Source organism: Pelodiscus sinensis, chromosome 25 (assembly GCF_052426305.1).
Source record: "Pelodiscus sinensis isolate ZL-2025 chromosome 25, ASM5242630v1, whole genome shotgun sequence".
Lineage (NCBI taxonomy): Eukaryota > Metazoa > Chordata > Testudines > Trionychidae > Pelodiscus > Pelodiscus sinensis.
In genome coordinates, this window is record NC_143076.1 from 1,338,936 (window position 1) to 1,363,755 (window position 24,820).

Consider the following 24,820-nt stretch of genomic DNA (forward strand, 5'->3'; position numbering starts at 1 on the left):
GCCACTCAGTCTGGAGCCTCCGCCTACCAATTTTCTGGACTGTTTCCTGAAAAGCTCTCAGCCTTTTGCCTGTTTCTGCTTCCCTGTGCATAGCAGGCAGCTAAAGTAGAGGGGCAGGGGTAGAACAGTCACCACAGCAAACATATCTGTGGCCAGCACAAGGATTGAATCCTTGGCATTACTAGTACCATGCACTAACCAACTGAGCTAGCCAGCCAACCAAAACATAGGTTCCAAATAGCCCTTTCAGAAAGGCACGTCCAGCAGCTGAAGGGCTGTCTCTGCAGCTGCCAATGGCTCTTCTCTGACAGGGCCACTGTGATGTGGGCTGGCTCATCCAGCTGGTTTGAGGGTTGGTCAAGGTGGCTGGCGGCCGGCATGGTGCACTGAGACCCACGGCAAAGAGGCAGCTGGAATCTCTTGCTGTCAGCACCTTGCCTCCCAGCTTCTTCCCTGTCGGCAGCAGCCGCAGCCCCTTTCGGCCACTGGGTCAGCCCAGGAAGGGAGGCAGGAATGGGGGCAAGTAGGGAGTCAGGCTGAGGGGGGCAGGCAAAGCTCATCTTGCCTTGCAGGGCCACTGTCACAGCTTCTCTCTTGTGCGCTGCTGAGGAGAAAAACACCCTGAGCAGGACCATAAAGACCAATTTAAAAGAGAATTTAGACGAGGGCACCAAGGGGACAAGAGTCAGAGCCTGGCAACTTCTGGGACGCAGAAGAGGCCTCCCCTGGCCACCCATGGAACTGCTGGAAAAGGCTGATTGGGGAGGAGTGTTGGGAAGAAGGAAACCACAAGCCTGGAGCAGGTACAGAGGCTGCTGTGACTGGCACTGGCAAGCCAGGGCTCTGACTGCAATTGCATTGACAGGAGAGCCAGCACCACACGCCCTTGTGATTCCCTGGGGGTGTCCGTGCTCAGAGAGCCTGAGGGTGCAACATCTGCAGCTCCTGCAGCCATGGAGAGTTAGGGTCTTAGGGCATCAGGTGCTTCTCACTTGTGGTTTCCTTCTTCCCAACACTCCTCCCACATCAGCATTTTCCTGAACCCTCAATTTCATGGGTGGCCAGGGGCGGCCTCTTCTGTGTCCCAGAAGGACATAGGAAAATGCAAGCACAGGCTGCAATAAGGGACCACCAGGCATTGAACCCAGAATCTTCTGTTTATGAAACAAGCACTTTAGCCAGCTGAGCCATGGTACCCTTCTCAGGGTGTTGGGTGAATCTCGTTTATGGTCCCAGACAACACCTTTGACTCCCAAAGTGCAGCAATTTCCTTCCAGCCCTGGCAGTGTCTGCGGCTGAGTTGCACAAAGGAAGATACAAGATCGCTGGGGGGGGGGGGGGGGGGGTCTTTGCCGGATGAACGTGCCTGAGGAAAGATGCCGGAAGCGCAACAGACACACAAAAGGGGACGTGGGACAGTTTAAGTCACACACACGGCAGGTGGCGCAGCTCAGCCAGGAACCTTATCCACTCACAGAGCTTCACAGCTTCTCCACCGCCCAAACCCCACCAGGCAAACTGCCCCATGGGCCTTGCCTGCACCATGCTCAGGGCCTGGGGATTGTCTGTCCATTTGCCAGAGCAAATAACTAGCCCCCCCGCTCTGGAGTCTCTGCCTCTCATGGGCCTTCTCATCCTCAGACTCTTCTTTGTCTCCAGACAGACCCTGCTACAGCCACCCCCATCTGGCTGTCACTCCTGGGCCTTCTAGAGCAAAATGTGCCCCTTCATTCCGACACCTGGGCTTTTAGCAACCAGATCTGCACCTAGCACCAGCACTCGCTAATGAGGGGTCTGAACAGTTTCTGTAGAGAAGGAGACAGCAACTGCCCATCATCCTTGCCAACTACTTCAGAGAGCAGAAGAACTCTTTGTCAGTGAAAGGAAACTGTCACCCCAGCTGGGACTTGAACCCACAATTCCTGACTCAGGAGGCCAGTGCCTTGCCTATTAAGCCCATGCAGCACACAGAAAAAAATTGCCAGGGAAAGAAATTCACCCTTCTAAATGGCCCTTCTTCAACTTTTAGCTCCTGATTAAGCCCCTGTGAAGAAGCCAGATACACAGGAAGGGCTGATCACACCCCTCTGAAAATCAGCTTTCCATGAGTATCTGTAGCTGGCTCCGAGTCATGGGCCCTGACGTCTCGTCTCCCTCCCGAAACCAGGGAAGTGTCTCCCACCGCTGCAGCCTCCTGAGGCTCTATGGCCCTGTCTGTACAGCAGGGACAGCAACACTCACAGGCCCCAATATGTCCCCCTGAGCAGCCTCTGATGTTCCCTGCTTGAGCCCCAGAACCAGCCCTGAGTGAGGGGGGCAGGGAGAGCAGCTCACACATGCCAAGGGGCTGGCCAGGAGCAGGACATGAGCCCTGGGAGGCAGCAGTGACATCACAAGGGCCTTGTGCAGCACCTCAGCTCATTGGCTGGGAGGCAGTGACCTCACAGAGGGACCATGGCAACAGCCAGGTGGGACAGGCTGCAGGGCTGGGGCATCTCAGAGCCCCCCATGGCCTGGCTGCCTGGAATCTCCTTTGTGAGGTTTCCCCTGAGTCTCAGTCCTGGCTGAAGCCTGGCTACAGAGAGAGGAGGCCAATGCAAACAGCCCCATGGCAGCGAGGGAGTCAGTACGTGGGTGGGTGGAGCAGGGAGCTGGGGGCAGAGCTGGGCTCTAACTCACTAGGGGTACATCCCATAGTTCAAAATAATCAATGCGCCTATTTTGAAATAGCTTATTTTGTAATTTGGGGCTGGCTACACAGCACTTACTTCGAAATAAATCACAAGTGGCCCTTTCCGAAAGAAGCCTTGGGCATCTGCAGGAACCTTGTGGGCTCTGGAACAATGTGCGTCGGGCAGGAGAGCTTTCTGTTTGTCACAGCAGGGGAATTAGCTCAAGTGGTAGAGTGCTCGCTTAGCATGCAAGGGGCAGTAGGATTGTTGCCCACATTCTCCAACTGCAGCTCAGTTCTTATCCCTTACTTTAAGGGTCAGGGGCTCAGTGGCCCCCTCCCTCTTCCTACCTGCTCTCCCAAAAGAGACAGACTTGCCTCCCCCTTTCTTTCCTCCCAGAAATTGCCATGCTGCAAAGTGGAGATTTCAGACTCAGCCAACCAGCAGGCTCTGTGGTGCAATGGAAAGCATGTTGGACTTCTAAGCTGTAGTGGTTAACATGAGCCCAGCAAGACATTCAAAGGTTGTGGGTTCAAGTCCCACCAGAGTCACTTTAGCTGCTTTCTCATTTCCAGGGCACCTTTTACAGACCAGGCAATTCTTAGGCTGACACCGGGGTGGGCTTGAGTCCAGGCAGTTCCCAGCAGACCCCAGTGAGGGTGGAGGGAAGGGCTGGTTCTTGGGGTTGGGCTCCAGGTAGTGACTAGAGCCCGCTGGGATTCATGGGGCCACTCCTCTAGGTCATTCCCCATCAGCACCTCGGTGGGCAAGTGCGGGTGCACCCCCACTTCCTTGAGGCCTTCCTTCGCCCCCCATTTCAGATGCACCCTGGCTACAGGCACCTTAAACAGGGACCCGTCTATGCCCTTCAGGGTCAGCTGGGTGTGGGGTAGTATCTGGTCTGGGGCCACTATATCGGATCGGGCCAGCGTCACCTCCGCCCCCGTGTCCTAGAAGCCCGTCACCTTCCTACCATCCACCTCCAGGGGTATGAGGCACTCACTCTGCAGGGGCCGTCCTGCCCCCACCCGGTACACGGAGAAATCCGCCTCCTGAGAATCAGACCTCCCAGGGGAGGTGCACTGAGCATCCTTCCCCTCTCTCTGAGCTGAGGTTTGCCTGCCAGCCCCTGCCTCTGGGGCAGCCTGCCCTTCCTCCCGCCCCAGCCAGTTAACCCTGGAAAGTCCCCGGTCCTGGGACCTGGTGCACTGAGCCCTCTTGTGGCCTTTTTGCCCACAGCGATGGCAAGTTAGGCTTTGGGCTGTCTCTGTCCAGGCCCTGGCTGGTTCTCTGGGGCACAGATGACCTGTTCCTTGGTCTCGCCCCGTAGTTGACTCCCTCCGTCGCTCAGCCGAGAACCGGTCTCTGCGCGGTTCCCTTTCTCTCCGGGACTCCCGTTCACACCCGGACCGGCTCTCCGTGAACTCATCTGCCAGCCTCCCGGCCTCCTGGGGGTTCTCTGGTCTCCGGTCCTTGAGCCACAGCCTCAGTTTGGGCGGGCATGCTTCATAGAACTGCTCCATCAGGACCAGCTTGAGCAGCTCCTCTGGGGTCTGGGCTCCGACTCCAGACACCCACTTGCAGCCGTATTGCGACAGGCGGGAGGCCAGATCCACATAGGTCTCCCGTGGCCCTTTCTGTACCCCCCGGAACTTCTTCCTGTACATCTCGGGGGTCAGCCCAAACTTGTGCAGCAGGGCCTCCTTGACTCGGTTGTAATCCCCTGGCTGTAGGTCCTCCAGCTGACTGAGCACTCTGGCCGCCTCCTGGTTCAGTGCGGGGATGAGCTCCTGCAGCCAGTCAGCTGGGGGAACCCGTTGCAGTCCACAGGCCCTCTCAAAGGAGCTGAGGAACCCGTCTATGTCGCCCATGTCCTTCAATTGGGCCACCACGAGCCTCTCCAAGCGTCTGGCAGTCCTGGGACCCTGGGGCCCATCCGCACTTGGCGCAGCCGGTGCCCCGCCGGTTCTCCGCTCTGCCATGGCCAGCTCATGCTGTCGCTGCCTCTCTCGGTCCTGGCGGTCCCTTTCTCGATCTTGGCGTTCCTTCTCTCGGTCCTGGCGGTCCCTCTCTCGGTCCTCTACTTCCAATTCCTTGATCCGCAGCTGGATCTCCAGCCGCCGCAGCTCCGCTGGGCTGGCCTCTGCCCTAGATGGGCTACAGCTTGCAGGCCTCCCAGGAGACGCTGTCTCATCTCTCCGGTGGGTTCCAGCGCTCCTCCCCCTCTCTGAGCCTGACACACTCTCAGGGCGGGTCTGGCTGCTTCCCCTGGGGATAAGATCCTGGCCCTGTGGCTGGTCATTCTCTTCCAGCTGGGCAATCAGCTGGGCCTTGGCTGCTTTCCGCACAGGCAAGCCCCTCTCTCTGCACAGCTCCACCAGCTCTGCCTTCAAGAGTCGGGCGTAGGCCATCTGCCCGCTGGTCCCCTCGGTGCAGACTCACCAGTCTAGTGCTGCAGCACCCCACGATTCCCAGGAACCGCTTCGCTCTGTCTCCAGCACGCCTGGCTCCAGGGCTCTTGCTTCTATGGCGCCTTGTCGCTCGCCGCTGGGAGCTCCATCCACGGGGTGCACTGCTTCCCACCCCTGACACCAGTGTGACGGCGCGTTGGGGGTCCCCCATCTCCTGCACCCCGAAATGGCACAAACAGACTCCACCAGCCGGTGGAATAGAGGAAGTTTATTGCCTCTCCAGGATACAGCACAGCACAGACGTAATCTGGTCACAGAGCTGGGCTAGGATGCCTCAGGCCCCCTTGAGATGGGGGAGACTGGGCCCCTAAACTCCAGCCCCTTCCCCTAGGCTCTCCTCCATGCTCTCAGACCGCAACTAACTAACCCTCTTCCAGCCCTGCCCCCCCAGCCAGGGCAGCATTCCACCTTCCTTTGTTCCTCTCCATGGGGGGTGTCTGGTTCAACAAGTTTGGCATTACCTTTGCATAGTGAGGTTTTCCCTGCTGGGTCTTGCTCCAGACAGCAGAAGTCACCACAGCCCAGCAAGTACCCCGACTACGTCACACCCCCTTGTTGTCTCTGTCTGTAAAACAAGGAAAAAGCAAATATCAATCACTGGAGAATGTGGGTGTTGATCCCACTGCCTCTCACATGCAAAGTAAGCGCTCTACCACTTGAGCTAATTCCCCACTTTTTATGGAAAAGGGATGAAATCTAGACACAGCCATTGTGTAGACACGGCCTTCGGGGGGTCACTAAACTAGCCCCAAGACACATTCCTTGCTTGGACCAGTCACAGTCCTACCTGAGACGTGTGTGACTCAAAAGCCTCCTGTTCCCTGCCAGTTCCCAACACTGGCTGCAGACCCAGCGATATTTGGTGCCTTGGCTGCTGTCCCTGCTGGCAGGGAGCTGTCCCGCACCTGCAGTTCATCCGCCTCCCGGAGAGGCAGCAGCTCTGTGAGGGGGAGAAGCCGGGGCATTTCCCTGCATGTATAAAAACCATCACTGCCGGCCCAGGCTGGGCCAGTGCGCTGGCATCCCTCATGTCTGGAGCATCCACCAGGGAAAAACTGAAACTGTATCCTGCCAGGCAGGACTCTGACCCGCTATAGGGCTTGGGGTCCCTCCAACCCTGCCCAGTAGGAAATACCAGACCAGAGGTCCCTCCACCCCTTCCCAGGAGGAGCTATGGGGCCAGGGGACCCTCCACCCCTCAGCAGGAACCAATGGGTGCCAGGGGGGCTCACACACAAACAGGTGCACACACCCTCAATATTGGTGCCCTGGGCAAAACTCACTTTGTCCCTGGAACAGTGACTAGCAGGGAGGAAGATAGCAACTGTGCAGCATCCTTGCTAACTGTTTCAGAGAGCAGAGGAGAGTAAACTCATTGTCAATGAAAGAAATCACCCCAGGTGGGACTTGAACCCACAATCCCTAGCTTAGGAGGCCAGTGCCTTGTCCATTAGGCCACTGGGGCACACAGAAAACTCTGCCAGGGAAAGAAATTCACCCTTCTAAATGGCCCTTCTTCAACTTTTAGCTCCTAATGAAGCCCCTTTGAAGAAGCCAGATACACAGGAAGGGCTGATCACACCCCTCTGAAAATCAGCTTTCCATGGGTATCTATAGCTGGCTCCAAGTCATGGGCCTTGACGTCTCGTCTCCCTCCCGAAACCAGGGAAGTGTCTCCCACTGCTACAGCCTCCTGAGGCTCTATGGCCCTGTCTGTACAGCAGGGACAGCAACACTCACAGCCCCACAGGAGGGCCCCTGGCCTAGCAATGTGGCCCCCTGAGCAGCCTCTGATGTTCCCTGCGTGAGCCCCAGAACCAGCCCTGAGTGAGGGGGGCAGGGAGAGCAGCTCACACATGCCAAGGGGCTGGCCAGGGGCAGGACATGAGCCTGCAAGGCAGCAGTGACATCACAAGGAACTTTTACAGCACCTCAGCTCATTGGCTGGGAAGCAGTGACCTCACAGAGCAACCTCAGAGACCCCCATGGCCTGGCTGCCTGGAATCTCCTTTGTGAAGTTTCCCCTTGAACTCACCTCTAAGCCAGATCCCTGGTCAATTTACCCTCTGGACCTTACCCACAAATCATGCTGAGCCAATCCTTTAGCATCTAACATCTAAAGGTTTATTACTACAATAATACAATATAGGACACAGGACACATGCTTCTTTGCTCACCTGCACTAGCCTTTCCCAGGATGAGGGGTCCCTTCTCCCTTGCCCAGAGGGGACAAGAACAGAAACCAAACAGAACATCAGAACAGCCAGACTGGGCCATGCCAGTAGCCCAACTAGCCCAGGATCCTGTCTCACAACAGCAGCCAATTTCATTGTCCCGAGGGAATCCTCACACAGACAGTTATTAAATGATCCCTCCCGTCACCCATTCCCAGCTTCTGGAATACACCGGCTAGGGACACCTGCCCTGTCCATCCTGGTTAAATGCTATTGATTATGGCTGCCAGGGCTCCCAAAGTTGAGTAGCTCTGCATTAAGGGTTCTTATTAATGTCAAGAACCTCAAGCAATGTAAAGCCAGAGTGTGATGGAACTGGAAAGGAAAATGTTTATACTAGAAGGAATTTTTTCCCAGGGGGCACTTGGAGTTGAGACAAGGACCAGTTGATCTGTAGTCAAAGACTCTACCACTGAGCTACACCCCCATGGAAGTTAGCATCAGCAGCCAATGTTGGGAACAGGGCAGGGAACAAGAGGCTTTTGTGTAACACACAACCCAGATGCTACCCTTGGGCTTGATCTGCACACTGAGCAGGCGGGTGGGAGGGGTCTGATGCTGTCACATATGCAAGACAAGTCACTCAACTGGCCCCTGGGGGGGACGGGGGATTTGTATATTTTAGGAAGGGCCCTGAGTCCTGACTCCCAGCCACGCACCTTGGCAGAAAGACCAATGGCCCCTGCACAAAGTGCATTGTGGGAATAAGAGTTGGGGCAGCAGGAAAGGGGCCGGCCCCTCAGCACCAGGGCACAGGCAGGAGGAGATGGGAGTGAATCCTGCTACCTCTGCCATGGCTTGGCCCAGGAGGGCTTGGGTCTAGCAGCTTTTCACCCCAGCTTTGTGGGAGGATAAGTAGGAAGGGGCCTCTGGAGGCTCATAGCCCCCTGGCCTGCTGTGTCTGTGGAAAGGGGGGAAGAGGACACACACCTCTCACTGGGGAACAGGGCGCATGGATCCCACTCGTTCCTGCAGAAAATGAAACAGGCTGAGCATTTTGCAGAGAACAGGCCAGAGCCCTTCTCCTGCCCCTGGAGAGATGGAAATGGGGCCATTCCTTGTGGGGAAAGAAGTGGGTGTGTCGGGAGTGGGGTTCGAGTTCAAACCTCTCCACAGACCAGAACCCCATATTAGGGGCAAGAAAGAGCCTTGAGTCAGGCAGTGGAGAACACTTGGCTCCTGTTACTCTGAGGTGGGATATTAGGAAACTTTTCCTATGCAGCCTGGCTAGCTCAGTTGGGAGAGCATGAGACTCTTAATCTCAGGGTCATAGGTTCAAGCCCCATGCTGGGCGGTGCCCTTCCTTAACTCACATTCTCAGCCTGGGAGCAATTGGCTCTCAGTTTTCACCAGGGTTTTAGAAAGAAAAAGTCTAGTCCTGGGGTCCAGCTTTAGTAGAACCAGAGAGAGAACCAACTGCAATTTCCATCTTCTGAGGAGAAGGGAAGAGGATTTTCTTCTCCTCAGTTCTAGCCAGATCAGCCCAGGGAGGAGAAAAAATAACCCTCCGCCCGCTGATTGTCCCCTGTCAGCTTCTGTAGCTTCACCTCCTTCCACAGCAGCTCCAGCTTTGAGCTACAAATCTCAAGGGGCTGGTGAGGAAATTAGGCGCTTCCCTGAGAACAAGAGGTGGAGTGTTCACAAGGAGCATCCCCCTCCCCTGCAGAGCAGGGTGTTAGAAAGAGCCAGGACAGAACAGTCAGACAAGTTCCATCTCTTGAAATGTGTTTCTGTGGTGTAGTGGTTAGCACGTTTGCCTAACATGCAAAACATGGGACCCCCAAGCCCGGTTCAAAGCCAGGCAGAAACATAGGGTCTTCTCTTACTGTGGTGCACAGGTAACTGCAGCTGCTGCTGACCAGCCTGTTGATGAGCCCAACGCTCATGTGACGGGGGGGAGGGGAACGTCAGCTGATAATGCCCCTGGGTGTCAACCTGGGGAAGCCAGATAAATTAGGCCAGGTAGCTGCTTGTGCCTTGGCCTCCCCTGCCCTGGGAGGCTGGTGCATTGGGCTGGCTCTGCCTGCTGCCTCCCCTGTGTTACTTTCCCAGTGTAACAGGCCAAATATCGGAAAAGCCTCTTCCAAAAAAAAAAAAAAGCAGAAGAAAAAGCTGCACAAATTGGGTTTTGAAATTTGCGTAGCTTTTCCCAGAAGAGCAGTGTAGGGCAGACACAGCCTGAGTGTTGCTCAGCACTGGTAGGAGACAGGGAGGGATAAAACGATCTAATGGCACCTGCAGCCTTTCAGAAAAACTCCCAGCCCCAACAGCAAGAACCAGCCCTTCCCTCCATCCTCACTGGGGTCTGCTGGGAACTGTCTGGACTCGAGCCCACCCCAGTTTCACCCTAAGGATTGCCTGTTCTGTAAAAGCTGCGCCCTGGAAATGAGAAAGCAACTAAAGTGACACTCGTGGGACTTGAACCCACAAACTTTGAATTTCTAGCTGGGCTCACATGAATCACTGCAGCTTAAAATAGTGATAGAAAAGTAGCCATGTTAGTCTAGGGTAGCTGAAACAAAATACAGAAAAAAACCAGTTTCTTGCCATTTTAACTCAGAAAGGACATTATCTCAATGACTTAATTACCTGCATCCTGCTTCAAAAGCCTTTTAAAACTGCACTTTAAAGGGAATCATCTGAACTGTTATTCATGCTAAAATTTGACACTTTACGGCGGGGTCCTAACAAAGACTCTAGTTATCTTACCCTTACAAAGATAGCTTCCCCAATTATCACCTCTAATATCATTAGCTAACAGACATTTACCTTCCCCCCCACATCCCCATTCTGTTCTGAAATTTGATTTGTCATTTTCATATGTGTTTGGTTTTTTTAATTGTATCCGTTGATATATATGGTTGTGACAATTTTTTTCCACTATTTGATCTCAGGAAGTGGGTCTGGCCCACGAAAGCTCATCATCTAATAAACCATCTTGTTAGTCTTTAAAGTGCTACATAGTCCTGTATTTTGTTGCAGCTTAAAAGTCCAACATGCTTTCCATTGCACCACAGAGCCTGATATCTCCACTCTCTGCTTTGCAGCATGGCAATTGCTGGTGGCAAAGAAAGGGGAGCCAGGTCTGTCTCTTTTGGGAGAGCAGGTAGGAAGAGGGAGGAGGCCACTTTCTGAAAGGGCCACTTGTGAGACTGACACCCGTGGGTCGGCTAGCTCGGAGGTTTAGGACGTGATGCTCATGTCACACAAACGTGTCTTAAGAGCAAGCCCTTTATTTCAAACCATAACGGGCTCGCTATTCCGACGTCCCTTCAAACCTCATGGCGCGAGGAGTGAGGGGCGTTTCAGAATAACGATTTATTTCGAAATAAGTCCTGTGTAGCCAGCTCCAAATTACAAAATAAGCTATTTCAAAATTGACTCAAAATAAGCTACTGCATTGCATTGCTTATTCTGAGCTATGGGACACACTCCTAGAGAGTTAGAGCAGTTTGCCTGGTGGGGTTTGGGGGGTGGAGAAGCTGTGAAGCTCTGTGAGTGGATAAGGTCCCTGGCTGAGCTGCGCCACATGCCATGTGCGTGACTCAAACTGTCCCTCGTCCCCTTTTGTGTGTCTGTTGCACTTCCAGCGTCTTTCCTCAGGCACGTTCATCCGGCAAAGACCCCCCCAGGGATCTTGTATCTTCCTTTGTGCCACTCAGCCACAGACACAGCAGAAGGGTTTTCCTGCAGCCACTGGCCCCGGCCCCTCTCTCCAGGGAACTGCAGCCCCTCAAACCCCCGGACCAGGCAGCTGCTCCCAGCATTCAGGAGGCACCAGGCCGAGAAGAAACCGTCTGACACAGTGCTGCCAGGGAGGGGCCTCACTGCTAGTCACTGTTCCCGTTGCAGGAGCAGAGCGAGTTTTGCCCTGGTACCAATATTGAGGGCACCTGTGTGTGTGTGAGCACCCATGGCGCCCATTGGCTCCTGCTGGGGGGTGGAGGGTCCCCTGGCCCCATAGTTCCTCCTGGGGAGGAGTGGAGCAACCTCTGGTCCGGTATTTCCTGCTGGGGAGGCTTGGAGGGACCCCAAGCCTTATAGCGGGTCAGAGTCCCGCCTGGCAGGATACTGTTTCAGTTTTTCCCTGGTGGATGCTCCAGACATGAGGGATGCCAGCGCACTGGCCCAGCCCGTGCCGGCAGTGATGGTTTTTACACATGCAGGGAAATGCCCCGGCTTCTCCCCCTCACTGAGCTGCTGCCTCTCCGGGTGGCAGATGAACTGCAGGTGCGGGACAGCTCCCTGCCAGCAGGGACAGCAGCCAAGGCACCAAATATCGCTGGGTCTGCAGCCAGTGTTGGGAACTGGGCAGGGAACAGGAGGCTTTTGAGTCACACACGTCTCAGGTAGGACTGTGACTGGTCCAAGCAAGGAATGTGTCTTGGGGCTAGTTTAGTGACACCCCAAGGCCGTGTCTACACAATGGCTGTGTCTAGATTTCATCCCTTTTCTGTAAGAGGTGGGGGAATTAGCTCAAGTGGTAGAGCACTTGCTTTGCATGTAAGAGACAGTGGGATCAACACCCACATTCTCCAGTGATAGATATTTGCTTTTTCCTTGTTTTACAGGCAGAGACAACAAGGGGGCTAAGTGCTTCTAGGGGCCTCTTTGCAAAAGGCAGGGGACTGGTTTCTGCAGTGCAGTGGGTGTCACGTTTGCCGGGCATAGAAAAGTTCCCTGGCTAAAAGCCAGACAGGCAAAGTCCTGCCTGTAACACCCAGAGGAGGGGATTCACTTGCCTGGGGAGGGCAGGAACAAACCAGCACTTGGCTGCCAGCTGTTTGCACATCTGGACACAGAAGTATCCTGAGCCTTGGTTCTACCAGCCAGTTTCTTTTCAATTCACTGCAAACTGCGTCCCAGTTGTACGTGACGCTGAATTCACCTGCCTGGGGAGTGTGGGAACAGACCAGCACTTGGGAGCTTGGCTGCCAGATGCTTAGCACATCTGGACACAGAAGAATCCCAAGACTTGGTTCTGCCAGGCTCCAGTTTCCCCTCTTCTGTTTCTTTTCAGCTCCCTGCAAACTGCCTCCCAGCTGTGGGTGAGGCTGAGTGTGTGTGAAACCAGCTGCGCTTTGGATGATTTTGTTAATTGTTTAAAAAGCCTCAGGAACCTCTTCTGCCTGGGGAGGTGTCTGTAATAGACGCCTAGTGTGACATCACCCTGGGGTTTTACCCCTTTAACCTCACCCAGAGACTCCTGACAAGTCTCCTGTGTCCATCTCCGCCTCAGGCCAAGTGTTCGCATGTTTCATATCTAAGGAAACTCCTCCTCCCTTTTTCCTGCCAGTCCTTCCCGAGCAAGCTGAACCCTTCTGTGCCAATATTCCAATAAAGTGTATTATCCCACCACGTCCCTGTGATACCAACTTCTTCCTGCTTATTACCCATAGTCCTGTGTGTCTGTACCAGCATCTAAGACACAGATTAGATTTTGCTTCCCAGTGGTCCCTTGTCCCTCCTTTATCTCTGCAGTTACAGCCCCTGCTCTCTCCCATTTCTGGCCCATCTCCCAGGTGTCCGTGTTGTTCACTTACCTGTGGGCTTTGGGCACCTGCCCCCATCAAACCTAGTTTAAAGCCTCCTCACTAGGTTAGCCAATCGGCACCCAAATACTCTTCCCTTCTTCGACAGGTGAACCCCGTCCCTGCTGAGCAGCCCTTCCTGCCACAGCATCCCATGGGCAAGGAAGCCAAAGTCCCCTGCCCACTGAGCTGTAGCTTTCTGTGCCCAGGGGTCCGACACCGCCTGGGCTCAATGGCTGGAGGGAAGTGGGGAACGGCTGCACTTTGGGAGTCAAAAGTGTTGTCTGGAAACATAAAGAGCCATTTTAAAGCAACTTTGGAGGAGGGCACCATGGCTTAGCTGGCTAAAGCACCTGCCTCATAAACAAGAGATCCTGGGTTCAAGTCCCAGTGGTGCCTTGTTGTAACCTTTGCTCACATTTACTTATGCCCTTCTGGGACACAGAAGAGGCCTCCCCTGGCCACCCATGTAACTGCTGGTTCAGGAAAAGGCTGATTTGAGAGGGGTATTGGGAAGAAGGAAACCACAAGCCTGGAGCCCCTGCAGAAGCTGCTGGCACTGGCAAGCCTGGAGTGAATGCAGAGGCTGCTGTGACTGGCACTGGCAAGGCAGGGCTCTGACTGCAATTGCTGGGACAGGAGAGCCAGCACCACACACCCTTGTGATTCCCTGGGGGTGTCCGTGCTCAGAGAGCCTGAGCGAGCAACCTTTGCAGCTCCTGTAGCCATAGAGAGTCAGGGTATGTGGGCATCAGGTGCTTCTCACTTGTGATTTCCTTCTTCCAAACACTCCTCCCCAATCAGCCTTTTCCTGAGCCAGCAGTTTCATGGGTGGCCAGGGGAGGCCATCTAAGCCATGGTGCCCTCCTTGAAAAGGGCTTTGAAACTGTTCTACTTTATGGTCCCAGACACCCCCTTCCCATTCCAAAGTGCAGCCGTTCCCCATTCCCCTCCAGCTCTTGCCATGACTCAAGGTCTGCGCAGCCCAAGACAGTTGATCCAAAACAGAACTGGATCATTTAATGCAGGGAAGGTCAATCAATGGCATTTAACCAGGATGGACAGGGCAGGTGTCCCTAGCTGGTGTATTCTAGAAGCTGAGAATGGGCGACAGGAGGGATCACTTAATAATTGTCTGTCCTGAGGATTCCCACTGGGCAATGAAACTGTCTGCTGTTGTGAGACAGGATCCTGGGCTAGTTGGACAACTGGCATGGCCCCGTCTGGCTGTTCTGATGTTCTGTTTGGTTTCTGTTCTTGTCCCCTCTGGGCAATGAAAAATGGACCCGTGTCCTGAAGGGGACAGAAAGTGGCCTGTGAAAGGCTAGTGTAGGTAAGGAGAGACCCATGGTCATGTGTCCCTGATGGTCTAGTGGCTAGGATTTGGCACTTTCACTGCTGAGGCCTGGGTTTGATTCCCAGTCAGAAAAACCACCCTCATCTGTATTAATGAAATCTGCCAAGTCTTTGCCCTTTTCCATCACAGGGAGGGCCAGTGGGCTGAGAGAAGGGAGGGGCTGGGGTGCCAGAGGCAGGCTCTGAGTGGGAGACACTCCCAGCAGCCAAGCACATTTCTCAGGCAGCCCCTTCCCTGCGCAGGGGGCACAGGTCACACGCCTGGGTGAATAAGAGCTTGTGGGGACTGGCCAGGGCTTCAAGCATGCAGCTCCCATTGGCCACAAACAAGCCTGGAGCAGGGACCAGGCATGAAGCCTTTTCCTCTGCAGCTGAGAGACACAAAGGGCCCAGCAGCCCCTTCTCTCAGCTGTGCGTGGGGGCAGGGCGAGCAGGGAATCTGCCTGAGGCTTCTTGCTGCCATGTTGGGTGGCTTCATGGGCTGGATCCAGCCCGCTGGCCTGTATTGCCCAGGCCTGGCTTAGAGGGAACCTTGGCTCTGGGCTGTGGGGGAGGGGCGCTGTGGAAAGGCCAGTCTGGCCTTCCTGGGCAGGGCATGACGACATGCAGCAAAACATCCCAGACAGAGAATTACAGGCCACACAGGTTGCTTACAACAGCCATAATAGCTCAGTGGGGAGAGCGTTAGACTGAAGATTTAAAGGTCCCTGGTTCAGTCTCAGGTTTTGGCAGGTGCTAATAGGGGCTAATAACTTCAAGTTGGTGAGTTTGCTTAGAGCTGTCGTCACAAGTTTCCTGGTAAGAGGGAAGCTGAGCTGCAGCCTGGGGCTCTATTCTCCTAGGGCTGCACTTGCAGGAAATCAGACCACACCACTAGAAACACTCCCTATAGGCCTGGCACCACATGAGCATGTTGTTAGCACCAATGTGCCCCCCTGGGCCTGAGGAGCACTAGAGCTGTTAGGCAGCTCTGCTCTCCCAGCCTGGGGCTGGCTGTCTGGGCCACACACTGGCCCCTCCCCTTCTAGGGCAGGGCTCCTGCTGTTCCTTGGTTTACTCAGCCTGGGAGTTGGGCTTATCCCAAGAAGCCAGGTGTTTACTTGGGGAGACGCAAATAGGAGCAGAACCCCCTGTTCCCACTTTCTGCTTGGCTTTGAACCAGGAGCCTTTTGCACATTAAGCAAACACAATAACCACAACCCCACAGAAATATGCTTGCCAGTTTTTTTCTGTACATAAACTTGGACAAATATTCTGTTACCAATTCTTTGGCCAAGGCAGAGCAAGAGCAGGGAACAAGACACCCCCCCCCCCCCCCCCCAATACTTCTCTAGACCCTTTGCTCCCAACACGGGGGGGGGGGGAGGGCTATGTGCCTCTGGAGGAGTGACCCACATCATATCCCCAACATTTCTGCCCTTCATGGATGGACCTTTGGGGGCAGGCCCAGACGCTCCATTCTCTCACTCAACTCCTATCACACATTAGAGCAGGGCAGCACCATGGGGTAGGGCTGGGCCATGGGGTGCTGGGCAAGGGGCAGAGGCTGCAGGAGCTGAGAGTTTCCCTAGAGCTCAGGGACCCACAACGAGGCACCAGGCCCCGTGTCTCTCTCGGAAGCTGCAGAAAGGGATTGACTGGGGAGAGTGGCTCAGGGGTTGTGCAGCTTGTTGTCTGCTTAGGGGTGTGGTCAAAACACAGGCCTCGCTGTGAGCAGGATTTGAACCTGCGCAGGGAAACCCTATTGGATTTCGAGTCCAACGCCTTAACCACTCGGCCATCACAGCTATGAAGGCGGTAGTGCCCCAGGGCCAGGGAAACTGGTAACTAATCCCAGTGCCCAGACCTGACATCACCTCCCCCACCGAATTCACACAGCAAACCTGGCTCCCCGAGAACAGGGGGAGCCTGGGGGCTCATTGCTGGGCCATGGAGTGACGCATCAAAGCAGCCACCTCCTGTGGGCCTGTGAGTGTTGCTGTCCCTGCTATACAGACAGGGCCATAGATTCACTGGTCTCATTAGCATCCCTTTTCCAGAAAAGGGTGCCAACGTAGACACAGCCAGCCTGTGTGTGTGTGAGTGCAGGAGTGACACATATATATATATATATCATATGCATATCATAAGTACTGATTATTCTATGTGCGTTCAGTAAATGTGGCGTGTTGCCTTATCCCTCTGAAAAAGATCCCTAGTACTTCTTTTAAGTACAACACTTGCTGCCTGTCTACACTGGTGGGGAGCTCTTGCACAAGAACACTGACGTTCTAATGTGTGAAATCAGTGCTTCTTGCACAAGAACTATGATGCTCCCACTCAGAAATAAGCCCTCTTGTGCAACTGTTCTTGCGCAAGAGGCCAGTATAGACAAGGACCATTAATTTCTTGCACAAGAAAGCCCTATGATTAAAATGGCCACCAGAGCTTTCTTGCACAAGAGAGTGTCTACACTGGCATGGATGCTCTTGTGCAAAAACACATCTCTTGCACAAAGGTACATGCCAGTGTAGGTGCTCTTGTCTGGAAGAGTTTTTGCAGAAGAACTCTTCCGCAAAAGAGTTCTTGCGGAAAATCATGCCAGTGTAGACGTAGCCACAGGGGAGAGAACGCTCATGCAGTGTAGATGCTCTGCAAGTTTTGGGGCAAGAACAGGTGTTCTTGTTCAAAAAGCCTGCAGTGTAGACATGGCCTTGGAGCATCTGCACTATGGCTGTGTCTAGACTGGCCACTTATTCCGGAAAGCAGCCGCTTTTCCGGAAAAACTTGCCAGCTGTCTACACTGGCCGCTTGAATTTCCGCAAAAGCACTGACTTCCTACTGTAAGAAATCAGTGCTTTTTGTGGAAATACTATGACGCTCCTGTTCGGGCAAAAGTCCCTTTTCCGCAAAACTTTTGTGCAAAAGGGCCAGTGTAGACAGGTGAGATTTATTTTCTGCAAAAAAGCTCCGATAGCAAAAATGGCGATCAGGACTTTTTTGAGCAAAAGCGCGTCTAGATTGGCCACGGACGCTTTTGCGCAAAAGTGTCCATGCCAATCTAGATGCTCTGTTCCGAAAATGGTTTTAATGGAAACCTTTTCCATTAAAAGCATTTCCGGAAACTCATGCCAGTCTAGACACAGCCTATGAGCGTGTTTTTGCACAAGTAAATTTACAGCTCATCAGAAGAGAGGGCTTTTTGTGCAAGAGTTATTCCTCTTTCTATGAGGAATAAGCCTTTTTGCGCAAGAGCTCTGACTTTTTCCAGGAAAACGACGAAGTATGGCTCTGTCATCACTGAAAGATGTTATGGCAGCTGTGACCCAACAGGTTACTTCGAGTTCCCTTCCCAGCCTCTCCCTCCCCACCTGCAGGAAGCTCTGTGGTGCACTCAGCACTAGCCCAGCTAGTTGTTGAAGGAGACAACCCAGAACTGGCTCCAGCCCCCACTCTGTAACCTGGGGAAATGACCTACCAGGCCTGGGCACCTCGGAGAGGCAACGATTCCCCACTGGCCAGGGCAGAGCCTCCCTGTGACACAGTCATGGAGCCTTCTCCCCCTGGTTCTGCTCGGTGCTGCCAGGGAGGGGCCTCACTGCTCGTCAGTGTTCCCGTTCCAGGAGCAGGGTGAGTTTTGTCTTGTGCACCAATATTGAGTTTGTGGGCACCTGTTTAGGGGGGAGCCCCCGCGGCGTCTGCCAGTTACTAACAAATATCTTAGCTACATGTTATGGGAGAAAGACACTACCCCAAGGGATAATTAACTCCTGGCTGTGGCTAGTATCTCTCTCCCCCAGGGCCACTAGGGAACAGATGAGGGACAAGGCGTGAAGCAGATCCAAGGGGCTGGCTAAACCCAGTGTAAGAAGCACATGGAAAAAGACCCAAAAGCAGGTGAGAGAACAGCATGAAAACATCAGGATCAGGACCATAGTAGCACATGTAAAACCAGGAACTCAAGAAAAGCCAGGACAGGATGATAAAGTGAAATCGCTGCTCCTTTCAACTTCAAAACTAATTTAGAACTTTTTGACAGTAGCCAACCACTCAGCCTGTACTCTCTGCCTCCAGCTTCCCAACAGGAAAAAAGGAACAATCATTAACAGCAAACAGTAATTACATTAAAACAATACTGTCTGCTTGCTTCATGCTTAGAAAAGAACATTGTGACTCACTCTCATAGCTAGCGAGACCAACCACTTTCAACTACATTTTTTGAGTTACCAACTTTAAAAACAATTTCTGAAAGTACAGTCTTAGCAGGTCCCGACTCGCTACACACCCACACTCATGTGCATTCACTTTCTCCTCATGAGGAATGTTTTCACACGACACTTAGAAAACTAAAGGACAGAAATAATCTCAGCAAAGTGCTTGTCCCATTCAAACACAGTCCACCAGGTTTAGAAATCTGCATATTAGAATATGCTCCCAGGCCCTGTTTACAGCAACACGCCTCCTGATTAGCATGTGGAGCACCTGGCAGCCAATCAAAATCTCCTGCTGTTTCTTCCTGAAACTGCAGATCCTGGGGTTCCTCTAAGTCAGTGGTAACAAACTGCCAGTCTTCAGACCAGCAAGGGGCCAGGAACCCCTGACTGCTGGGGAAAGGTGGAAAATAACTAAGTAGAAATACTTGATCACACTACTCAAGACCTTTTTTGGGTGTTTGTACTTTACTCAAGTCATTTATTTTAGTCACACTTTGATTTTTATTCAAGTTATTTTATTTTTTTAGACAATATTGTACTTTTTACTCCACTCCCATTTCCAGAGGCGCTGGGTTACTCATGGCTTGCATCGTTCTGATTTGCTAAAGCCCAGCTGCATGTGCAAGCACCAGGCATCCAAGAAATAGCCAATCCACAAGCACAATGCCCCTGCCAAGGAAGAAGCCTTTTAATAATTGCTCCAACACCTTGTCATTCAAACCCAGTATCCCTGCAGGCCCTGCCAGCCTGAGACCTGAGCGAGCAGGGCGGCTGCCCAGGGCTCCGTGCTGAGGGGGGGATATGAGCAGTCTCATGTGACCTTACCTGGGGCCAGGCAGCTAAACAGGAGGGAACCCAGCAGCCGGGGTCAGAGGCACTTACTTGTGCCGGGTGAATCCTCTGCTCTTGGGAGTAGCAGGAGGATGGGTGGGTTCCTGGGGCGGGGACTCCCCATTCCCCCTGGGACAGAGGCTCCTGTGGAAGCCCTGGGGGGGGGGGCAGGCTGTGCTGGAAGAGGCTGGGGGTGGGCGGCTGAGGGGGGTGGGGATTGAAGAAGCGTCTGTGTGGGCACTTGGGCAGCCAGCTCGCCAGTGAGCAGCAGAGCACACGGGCCCATCGCCCCACAGCCGAGCCCCCCAGCTGCTCTCCCAGGGCTGTGCCCGACCAGCCTGCACTGCTGCCAGCCCGGGCTCAGCCCTGCAGCGACCTGCCCAGCTGCCTCCCTGCCAGGGGCTGCAGACGTGTCTGCTGGGGTAGAGAGGAGGGACGTGTCTGCCCAGCCAATGTGAGGAGTGCGCCTTTGGGACAGAGAATTTCTGTCCCATCTCCCTGTTTCTTGTCTAGCCCTAGTGGCCTAATGGACAAGGCGCTGGCCTCCGGAGCCAGGGGTTGTGGGTTCAAGTCCCACCTGGGGTATAGAACTGTGTTCTTCTGAGAGTTGATTGGAAGCTTTGGGTTGCTTTTTTCCCCATGAGAAATGGTTCCCCAAGAAATGCCACATCACATAGGACAGCAGCTGTCTAGTCCCACCAGCTCCAGGAGTGACTCAGACAGAGCGAGGGGGCTGGAGCAGAGCAGGGTCTGTCTGGTGACAGGGCAGAGGCTCAGTAGGAGCAAGGGGGGAGCTACTTTGGCCTGGCCCTTTTACAAAGCCCTTGAGCATGGGGCTGGCATTGGGGGAAAGTTCCCTCAGCGATGGGATAAGGGGGCCATGCTGGGCTAGGAAGGTGCCGTTCTCCCTGCTCTTGCCCCCAGAAGACATGGCTGCCAGGCCTCTGTGTGGGCAGACTGGCAGTTGCTGCAGCAGCACAGGGGCAGGAGGCCCCACTGATGTGGGGGGAGGCAGCCCCACCAGCAGGCACAAGGCTGGGCCAGCATATGGGGGGAGGTGTTCGACTGCATGTCCCTGCATGGAGCTGGGTTGCCAGGTATCCAGTTTTTAACTAGACAGTCCAGTATTTGAGCTTTCTGATCAGGAAACAAACTGAGAAAATAGAAATAGAAATGTCCGGTATTTTCTAAATAACAATAATGTCGACTGTGATGTCATGTCAAGTGTGTCCCGTATTTTTGTAGAAACCATCTGGCAGCCCTACATGGAGCCCAGGTGACAGGACACCTCCCAGTACTCACTGCTGCTAGCAACACCCTCACACCACTCCTCACCGCTCTTTTCTAACAGGTGTAGGTCCTCTTGTGCAAGAGGGCAGTGTGGATGCGGGACAAGGGTTTCTTGCCCTATAGCTAAAATGGCCATCGGAGCTTTCTTGCACAGGAGAGCATCCACACTGCCATGGATCCTCTTGCACAAAAGCACATAGCCAAAGGGACCTTCAGAAAGGAAGTCCATCCTCTGCCCTCATAGCAGGGCAAATCACCATCCAGATGGATGTCTGTCCAAAACAGGAAGCTACCAGAAGTGGGGTTTGAACCCACGCAGACAAACATCTACTGGATCTTAAGTCCAACATCTTAACCACTCGGCCATCCTGGTGACAGAGGAAAGGCTAGACGTGTGCAAGTTCTCTCCCCAAATAGCCCAGGGGCTCACTCTCAGAGCATCTTCCCGGCCCATCCCTGTGCCAGGGCTTCCCACCGAAAGGGTGAGAGAGCCGCCCCCTCCCCCACAGTGAGGAGGGAAGCAGGGAAAAGGGAAACCAAACAAGAGAAAACCCAACGTCCCCAGGGATTCTAAGGGACAAAGGCCTGGTGGGGAAAATCCGCCCCCCCCACCTTCACCGGGCTATGTCTACACTCCCAGCTTCTTTCACGAGAAATATGCAAATAAGCCTAAGCGTGGAATATCATGGAGCTTCATTTACATACTTAACGAGCCACCATTTTTGCAGAAGAGGCTCTTGTGCTAGAAGGAGCTGTCTACACTGCCCCTTCTTGCGCAAGAAAACCCCTCTTGTGCAATGTCACTATTCCTGAAAATAATCGTCGTAGCGGCATTGCACGAGAGGGAGTTTTCCTTGTGCAAGAAGGGGCAGTGTAGACAGCTCCCTCTGGAGCAAGAGCCTCTTTTGCAAGAATGGCAGCTCATTAGGCATGCAAATGAGGCTCAGCGCTATTCCATGCTTAGCCTCATTTGCATATTTCTCATGCAAGAATCCGTGAGTGTAGACAGAGCCCTAGTGTTTTCCCTGCCTTGCATTTGGCCACCCCCCATGGATCAGGCCAGTGATTACTAACCTTTTTTTTATACCATGGACAGCCAAACCCATTCACAAACTTTTCCCAGACCGGTAACATCACATTTACATATCTGCATATCCATTATGCAAATAACAAATCTGCAAATATGGAAATAAACTGTTGCCAGTCCCTACAGATCAGTGATTGCAGATATCTACACTTAAAAAAATTCACAGAAGAAATTCCCCTCAGGCTGCTGGAGGGGGCAGCTCCTCCCCCGGGGGGACTGGAGCCTGCAGAGGGAGGGGCGCAGGGAGAGGCACCCACAGAGGCAGGGGGCATTTGGGACACCCTGGTTATAAACTTCAGAAATTTTGTCAGGGGCAGAGCAGTTGGTGCCCACAAGTGCCACCACCAGGCACCTCTGCCCCCCCTCCTGCCCGATGGGGGTGGGGGAGTTGCCGTTGTATCTCCCCCCTCTCCTTCTGTACAAGCCCTGCCCTGTGTCTCCCCCCTCCTCTGCCAGGCTGCTCTTGCTCCCCCAGTCTCCTCCCAACCTCCCCTGCCCCCTTTCCCTTCCTGTGACCCCCCCAATTTTCCCTCCATTGCACCCCTGCTCCCAGCCACCCCACGTCTGGCATGATCCCCCCAACCTCCCTTCAGCACCTCCTGCCTCCCCTTCCTGCCCCACCTCACACATCCCTGTTCCCCTTCACCTCTCCTATCTGCCCCACCCCTCTTGATCCCCCTCTCCACCCTCTCTGGGATGGCTCTCCCCGCCTCGCACGAGCTGGTAGCAGCTTTCCTGGCCCCAGGCTGGGATCACAGCCCCCTCTGCTGAGAGCAGCCCTGGGCCAGATCCCCACACTGCCACCGTGGGGGGGGGGGTCTGCTCTCTGGGAAGGGAAGGAGGGCCTCTCCTATCTGCCCCCACAAATCCTGCCCACCCTGGGGTGGGGGCCAGGCTGGGGGCCAGGCCGGGCAGGGGCTGTTCAGGCTGGGGGCGCTGCCGTGGGAAAGGTTCCCAGGGAGCAGCTTTCTACATCCCACCAGCCCTGCAGGAGATTCCCCCTCCTGGCTGAAGCCCGGGCTCCGGGGGCCCAGCAGTGCTGCACCCAATGCTGGTGCTCACGGATTCGCCCGGAGCTGCTGCCAGGGGCCCCGCAAGCAGAGGGCAGGAAAGGAGCCAGGCTGAGGCTTTGCAGAGAGCAGGCCGGGGACCTGCAGGAGGAGGCTCCAGCGAGCACAGAGCCTGCGCAGGGCCAGCCTGCTGGGAGGGGAGCAGGAGCATCCAGCACCATTCAGGCCAGCGGCAGCCGACACTGGGGAGCTCTGAGACTCCAGGGCAAAGGCCTCCAGCCCCCCAGCCCCGGGATTAAGTGCCCCTGGAACCAGTCCCCCTGGAGTAGCATTGTGGCCGGGGGGCTCTGACCCACAGGGGGGCTGGCCCCATAGCCCAGGGCCTGGGAGTCTGGTCAGCAAGTGAGACTCGCCCGTCAGTCCAAGCTGCTTTCTCCCCGGCTGCCGTTCCTGCCTGTCCCGTGCCAGCGCCGCACGCAGGCCAGTGGGGCAGGATGGGGGGTGTCAGTGGGGCCCTGCTCTCAGTCCGTCCCTCACAGGCCCTGTGGGCTGCTCGAGGGCTGAGCCCGTCGCCCAGGCCTGGCGCGGGGATGGAACATGGGGCACGTTTCCCCCTGTGAGCGTGTGCGGGGGCAGGAGGGAGCCACACGGGCCCGGCTGAAGGTTTTGTGCTGGGGCTGGAGGCTTGAGCCCGAGCTGTCGGCCTCAGCGGGACTTGCTCCTCCCCCCTCTCCTGCCTTGCTGCCTTCTTTGGCCAGCAGCGCTCAGGGGCAGCCGGGAGAGCCGGCACCAAGGGCAGAGGAGGCCGAGGCACAAGCCCCTCAGAGGGGACAGGCCTGAGGCCTCTGGCTTGCCCAGGCTCACGCCAAGGGGCTTTCTGTGGTGCCGGGCGGGGGAGGGAGGCCAGGCCCAGGCCAGTGGGAGAAGGGGCAGCGCCTGCCAGGGCAGCAAGGGGAGCTGCAGGGAGCGAGACGCGGCGTTTCTGCCTGGATCACTCAAGGGTCCTTCTGCGGGTGAAGCGCCTCCTCTGCCCCTCCCCTAAGAGGCCATCCCCTTCGGGGGATCTTGCCCTGGAACTCATCAAAAAGCCCCACCTGGGCAAAGCAGCCTGCCCCAGACACCCTTATGTAGCTCAGCTGGCAGAGCAGACAGTAGCCAGGGATCGGGCCCTTATGTTGCTGATTCAACTCCAGCTGAAAGGAGAGATTCTTCTCCCTCCCCCTGGCTGCAGGCCCGGCCTTAGGACCAGGCGGCTGCCTTGGGCCTGTCCCTTTGGGGTGTGACGTAGTGGGGGTACCTGGCTGGTTTCTATGCTGCTGGCTCTGAGGTAACCCCCACTGGCTGCTGTGGGTACCACGACCCAGCAAAACAGGATGAGTCACTATGCAAACCAGTATGGCCAGACACCCCCCATGGAGAGGAACAAAGGAAGGTGGAATGCTGCCCCGGCTGGGGGGCAGGGCTGAAAGAGAGTTAGTTAGTGGCTGGCTGAAAGCATGGAGGAGACAGCCTAGGGAAAGGGGCTGGAGTTTAGGGGCCCAGTCTCCCCCATCTCAAGGGGGCCTGAGGCATCCTAGCTCAGCTCTGTGACCACATTACATCTGTGCTGTGCTGTAACCTGGAGAGGCAATAAACTTCCTCTATTCCACCAGCGGGTGCACTCTGTTTGTGCCATTTCGGGGTGCAGGAGATGGGGGACCCCCAACGCGCCGTCACACTGGTGTCAGGGGTGGGATGCACTGCACCCTGTGGATGGAGCTCCCAGCGGCGAGCGACAAGGCGCAGTAGAAGCAAGAGCCCTGGAGCCAGGCGTGCTGGAGACAGAGCGAAGCGGTTCCTGGGAATCTTGGGGCGCTGCAGCACTAGACTGGTGAGTCTGCACCGAGGGGACCAGCGGGCAGATGGCCTACGCCCGACTCTTGAAGGCAGAGCTGGTGGAGCTGTGCAGAGAGAGGGGCTTGCCTGTGCGGAAAGTAACCAAGGCCCAGCTGAGTGCTCAGCTGGAAGAGAATGACCAGCCACAGGACCAGGATCTTGTCCCCAGGGAAAGCAGCCAGACCCCCCCTGAGAGTGTGTCAGGCTCAGAGAGGGGGAGGAGCGCTGGAACCCACCGGAGAGATGAGACAGTGTCTCCCGGGAGGCCTG

General features: G+C 55.1%; 1 protein-coding gene and 8 non-coding genes across 9 annotated transcripts in view; 4 read left to right on the top strand and 5 right to left on the bottom strand.

The window, feature by feature from the left end:
- The window catches only part of LOC142824458 (uncharacterized), a 376,972-nt gene that overhangs the window by 305,126 nt on the left and 47,026 nt on the right, over positions 1-24,820 (bottom strand).
- On the top strand, positions 3,119-3,223 carry TRNAR-UCU (transfer RNA arginine (anticodon UCU)). The gene is made up of 2 exons: positions 3,119-3,155; positions 3,188-3,223. It is a non-coding gene; the product is annotated as a tRNA-Arg (tRNA).
- TRNAR-CCU (transfer RNA arginine (anticodon CCU)) lies at positions 6,536-6,608 on the bottom strand. The gene has a single exon. It is a non-coding gene; the product is annotated as a tRNA-Arg (tRNA).
- Positions 8,599-8,671, top strand: TRNAK-CUU (transfer RNA lysine (anticodon CUU)). Its single transcript has one exon. It is a non-coding gene; the product is annotated as a tRNA-Lys (tRNA).
- TRNAM-CAU (transfer RNA methionine (anticodon CAU)) lies at positions 13,234-13,307 on the top strand. The gene has a single exon. It is a non-coding gene; the product is annotated as a tRNA-Met (tRNA).
- On the bottom strand, positions 15,970-16,051 carry TRNAS-CGA (transfer RNA serine (anticodon CGA)). The gene has a single exon. It is a non-coding gene; the product is annotated as a tRNA-Ser (tRNA).
- Positions 18,289-18,504, bottom strand: LOC142820571 (small nucleolar RNA U3). The gene has a single exon (XR_012897798.2). It is a non-coding gene; the product is annotated as a small nucleolar RNA U3 (small nucleolar RNA).
- On the top strand, positions 19,801-19,873 carry TRNAR-CCG (transfer RNA arginine (anticodon CCG)). The gene has a single exon. It is a non-coding gene; the product is annotated as a tRNA-Arg (tRNA).
- On the bottom strand, positions 20,869-20,951 carry TRNAL-UAA (transfer RNA leucine (anticodon UAA)). The gene has a single exon. It is a non-coding gene; the product is annotated as a tRNA-Leu (tRNA).